This window comes from Argopecten irradians, chromosome 10 (genome assembly GCF_041381155.1).
Source record: "Argopecten irradians isolate NY chromosome 10, Ai_NY, whole genome shotgun sequence".
NCBI lineage: Eukaryota > Metazoa > Mollusca > Bivalvia > Pectinida > Pectinidae > Argopecten > Argopecten irradians.
The window spans coordinates 20,327,946-20,334,188 of record NC_091143.1 but is presented as its reverse complement, the minus strand read 5'-3'; positions in this window follow the sequence as shown (position 1 = coordinate 20,334,188).

The window sequence follows — 6,243 nt, the reverse complement described above, 5'->3', positions numbered from 1 at the left end:
ACAAAAGTAAGAAAATGTTTAGAATTTATAATTAAAAAAGAGTTCCCAATTTTGGGTAGCGTCACATTTAAAAAATTTGTCATTTTGAGGTGACCTGGACATACTTAACCTTTTCTCTCCACTGTTGGCCATAAATAGGACTTGTCACAGATCTCAAATGCTTGGTAGAGTCTAATAAAGTTTATAGGGGTGAAGGGTTAATTGCTTCATTGGTGTAGATGAAGCCAATTATATTTCATATCACTGGCTACCATCACTTTCATGACACCCATAAGTTAAACCATTGTGATGTTTTACTAACTTTTGATATAGAGTGTTATGGGGAAGGAAATGTCATATCTTTGCTGAGATTGAAAACTTAAATATGCTGTTAACTTCAAAATTGTGAATGATATTGACCTTCAACAAAGACCATGTAGTTATATCCAGGTTTGTAAAACCCTCAGATATTCTACAAAAGATTTCTCAAAAATGTAATATTAAGGAAATAAACATGCATAGTGATCTTAATATGTTTTTATGTACATGCATTGTAGGTCCCTCTTAACCACTAGATAGGTAGTGAAATGATCCATGATATCACTATACATTTTTTTTTCATATATCAGGGCTAAAAGATAGGTTAAAATATAGATCTATATTTGTACATCAATTGATATTATCATCAGTATTTATCACTGAAAAGCATTATTATTAAAATCAGCTGTGGCATACACATACACTTTAGGTTTGTTTACTATGCCTGTGAGTCCACACTAAGTCAGATATAAGTCATTGCCTGGTAAGCATAATTAATATTGTAAACAGTAAAAATAGATAATTTATAAAAAGGATATAGGTAAATCTGTTTCAGACAATAAATGACAATATTAACTCTTGATATCTAATAATTATATTTAAACCAAAGAAAATTAAGCCTATACACAACAAGAGGTCCATAGGCCTTATGGCCATCTGGCTATAGTCACAAAACATCATAGTCAGAGTATACACAACAAGAGGTCCATGGGCCTTATGGCCATCTGGCTATAGTCACAAAACAACATAGTCACAGTATACACAACAAGAGGTCCATGGGCCTTATGGCCATCTGGCTATAGTCACAAAACAACCATAGCCACAGTATACACAAACAAGAGGTCCATAGGCCTTATGGCCATCTGGCTATAGTCACAAAACAACATAGCCACAGTATACACAACAAGAGGTCCATAGGCCTTATGGTCATCTGGCTATGTCACAAAACAACATGGCCACAGTATACACAACAAGAGGTCCATAGGCCTTATGGCCATCTGGCTATAGTCACAAAACAAGCCACAGTATACACAACATAGAGGTCCACAGGCCATCTGGCTATAGTCACAAAACAACATAGACAGTCCACAACAAGAGGTCCATGGGCCTTATGGTCATCTGGCTATAGTCACAAAACAACATAGCCACAGTATACACAACAAGAGGTCCATAGGCCTTATGGCCATCTGGCTATAGTCACAAAACAACATAGCCACAGTATACACAACAAGAGGTCCATGGGCCTTATGGCCATCTGGCTATAGTCACAAAACATCATAGTCACAGTATACACAACAAGAGGTCCATGGGCCTTATGGCCATCTGGCTATAGTCACAAAACAAACATAGCCACAGTATACACAACAAGAGGTCAATAGGCCTTATGACCATCTGGCTATAGTCACTAAACATACATAGGCCACAGTATACACAACAAGAGGTCCATAGGCCTTATGGCCATCTGGCTATAGTCACAAAACAATAGCCACAGTATACACAACAAGAGGTCCATAGGGCCTTATGGCCATCTGGCTATAGTCACAAAACAACATAGCCACAGTATACACAACAAGAGGTCCATGGGCCTTATGGCCATCTGGCTATAGTCACAAAACATCATAGTCACAGTATACACAACAAGAGGTCCATGGGCCTTATGGCCATCTGGCTATAGTCACATAACAACATAGCCACAGTATACACAACAAGAGGTCCATAGGCCTTATGGCCATCTGGCTATAGTCACAAAACATCATAGTCACAGTATACACAACAAGAGGTCCATGGACCTTATGGCCATCTGGCTATAGTCACAAAACAACACAGCCACAGTATACACAACAAGAGGTCCATAGGCCTTATGGCCATCTGGCTATAGTCACAAAACAACATAGCCACAGTATACACTAGTGGGTTACAATTAAGGCAATGCAACAGACTCCTTGGTATTTGAAGCTGCAAGTTTCTAAAATATTTGATGACTTTGACCTTAAGAGTACATACATGTAAAGGTCATCAAAACTTGGTACCCTTCATCCTAGTATGCTACATTTAAAGCCTTCAACCTATTTGACCTCTGTGACCATGATTGTGGTCAATGTCATTTATTTGAACAAACTTAGCAGTCCTTCACCCTTGTATGCTACAGGCCCAATATCAGAGTCTCAATTTCTTAGTTATTCGCCCGTTGTCAGTATAATGTGACCAGGTGGGGTGTGCTTCAGTGATATAGCACTATAAAAAGGGCAACAGTTCCACTATACAAGAAGACACTACATGAATAAACCGCAGTCTCCCAAAACACACAGCTCACACAATATACATGCAACACATCGCATACATGGGAGGCCGTCCTTACATGACCATAGCTGTTAATAGGACATTAATGAATCAAACAAACAAACTAGTTATTTAAAAAGGTGTCATTTAAAGATTTTAGCCTATTTGACCCCTAGCTGTGACCTTGAATGGAAGCCAAGGTCATTCATTTGACCAAACTTGGTAGGCCTTCATCTCAGCATGCTAGCTGCAAGCACAATATTAAATTTATAAGTCTCGTGGTTATTCACAAGACTGTTTAAAGCTATTAGTCTATTTGACCCCTATGAACTTGAATGAACGTCAATTTGAACAAACTTGGTAGTCCTTCATTCAAGCGCGCTGCAGGCCTAATATCAGGTCTCTAGGCCTCTTAGTTATTCACAAGAATCATTAAAAAAATTTAAGTCAATTTGACCCCTGTAACCTTGAATAAATCAGGGCCGTACATTTGAACAGGCTTGGCAGCCCTTCATTCAAACATACTGCAGGCCAGATATAAGGTCTATATGCCTCTTAGTTATTCTCAAGAAGTCGTTTAAAGCTTTAAGTCTAGTTGACCCATGTGACCTTGAATGAAGGTTAAGGTCATTCATTCGAACAAAACTGGAGGCAACCCAACAGAACAGGTTATTTAGCCCTTTGAAGTACATTTAAAAAGTCCTATAACGGTACACTGTATGACTGTGTGGCTTTGAGTTGGGCGTCGCCCTCTCTTTAGTCTTCAAAGGAAAGCTATGCAGGTCCATGATTGGTTCAGTTGTTCCTATGACATATGTCCAGGGGTGTAGAGATCGTAAGTGATCGGAACCCCTAGAGTACCGAGGATGCTGTGAAGTGTGGCCTGTTGTTGTCATATCACTTTGGATTGAATAAGGTGAGTGAGGGGCTACATGAATGTACTATATAGGTTTTTGTTATACAGGTCGCATCATGTTGGTAAATGTCGGACACACAAAGTACATTTGTATGGTTATCACTGATAGACAGGACCACGTGTAGAAATGACAATCCACATCGTGTTTTCTCGTGTTTCATTTTATAACCTGTACATGTTATTATTATGGTGTTACAGTGTCTACTGCATGGACGATAAAACATGTAGGGACCATTGTGTGAATCTTATCGCATTGTGTTTGGCTCATGGTTACAATATGTCAAACGAATTCATTTCATTATTTTTAGTAATGTATAATTACAGCCAATACACAATTAAAGTTACTAATTACATCATTTTATGTGCCGTCATAAAATGGTTATCAAAAGTGACTATTTCTTTTTCTATGGTGACTGTATAGTTAAAATACCGGTCGATCGGTAGTATCCGAGAACTATTCCTCAAACGCATCGTATAAAAATGTAAATATCGGTTCCTGCTCTACATTCAGATTATATATAATACTTACGGTAAGGACCAGGGATCACGATTTGGTTTAAATCACGGATGGGGAACCGCTCTCCGAAAATATCGAGGAGTCCTTGGAAAATATGCCAGAAGTAAAACTATAGCACCATAAAGATTACGGAGAAGCAAACAGCAGAACTTTGGACACATATTAAAAGCCAAGAGCAGTAGTTCTGTATACAATTCAATTTCGAGAAAATGAAGTTAGATTTTAAATTTTTAGACCCACTGTACATCTGTTTGTATAAGTTAAAATGGGAATGTAAAACGAGATTTGTATTGTTGTAGGGTCCCATAAGTTATTGGCTTAATTTTAATACTACAGTTAGTCAGTTATTATCACCTTCTGAACATTTTAATTTCGATCAATTAAATTTTAATTTTCATAATGCCGGGCGTATTCTATTTCTCGCCGTCGTCCTAATTTAGGTACCACTCGTTAATTGACCATCAACTTCGCCAGACAACAAACATAGATTGCGCATGGAAACGTGCCTGGTAGAATAAAGATAATCTTATGTCATCGATATATTTAATCTTTTCTTATGTTATCATTGTTTAAAGATATTTTTATAGTCTCTACCTCTACATCTATATTGTACTGACCACCTTCAGCAAGCTGAAGTTTATGTCAATTGGAGTGAGTGTTATGGAAAAAAAAGTTAAAGTTTGATAGGCAGAAAGGATTGCTGATTTGAAGGCTGTACCAACATAGTTTAAGGGTTTGAGAGAATTTGTGGTTGTAAGGAATTCCAATTTGTTATGGTTCTAGGAAAAATGAATATTTACGTGTTTATGTTCTACATGAGGGAGTCTGATATGTGTACATATGCACATGTCTTGTGTTGCGTACTGGAGGAACGAGTAAGTCTTTTCTAATGTTTATTTTACTATGTGTTATTTTGAGTGCATGGTTAGTCGCATGTCTTTCCTACGTTGTTCTAGAGAGCACCAGTTTATAGGTTGTATCATGTCACCAACACTGGAGGTGTTTCTATGTTTGTTGGTGACAAATCTTGCTGCTCTTCTTTGTACCATTTAAATTTTGCTGATGTCTGATTTATTATAAGGGTCCCATACTGAGCAGGCATATTCTAGTGATGGTCTTTAATAGAGGTAGAGCCGATCTTAAGGTTTCTACGGAGAAAGCTTAGGGTGGAGTTGGCTTTTCCAAAGATGTGGGATATATGGGATTCCCATTTCAGATCTGATTGGATTGTGATGCCTTGGTATTTGGCTTTGTCTACAGGTTGTAATTCTTTCTGGTGTAGGATGTTTTTGTGATGAATGGCCTGTTTGTTATTTGTTATTGATAACATGTTACATTTGTCGGGGTGGAATGACATTTCCCAAGACTTCTCCCATTCAACAAGTTTATTGAGGTCTTCTTGTAGACATGTCGCTTCATGTGTGGATTTTATTGTCATGTATGCAATGGTGTCATCTGCAAAGAGGCGTGCGGTGGAATTAAGACCAGTTGGGATGTCTTTGATGTAAAATAAAAAGAAGGAAGGACCTAAGACTGAGCCTTGAAGGACTCCAGACTTGACATCTACGTAACCAGACATTCACCTTCTACAATAACAGCCTGTTTTCTATCATTTAAGAAACTCTCAATTCATGTGTTAACTTTGTCATTGATTCCCTGGTATCTCAGCTTGTGACAAAGGAGAGAATGACTCACCTTGTTAAAAGCCTTGGAGAAATCCATTATAAGTACATCAGTCTGTTTGCCTTGGTCTACATGTTATTGACATCGTCAATGAATTCTATTAATTGGGTTTCGCATGATAGTGACCTGCGGAAACCGTGCTGTAGTGGATACAGGATGTTGTGATTATCTGCATGGTTCATGATATTACTAACCACGATATGCTCCAACAGCTTACTACATATACAGGTAAGTGATATAGGTCTATAGTTTTTAGGTTGATCTTATTGCCTTTTTTTATAAATTGGGGCGACATGCGCTAGCCTCCAGTCAGTAGGAACAGAGCCAGATAGGAGAGATTGGTGGAAAATAATTGAGAGTATAGGAGCAATTTCTGGTGCTAAGTACTTAAGTATCCTTGGTTTGAGCTCACGGTCAGGGCCAGTGGCTTTTCTGGGGTTTAGGTTATTTAGAAGTTTCAATATCCCTGCAGGTGTAATCAGGATTGCCTGTTTCGGAAAGGCTACTAGCATATAGCTGGCTTATCACTTGCAACATTTTAGAAGTTTCA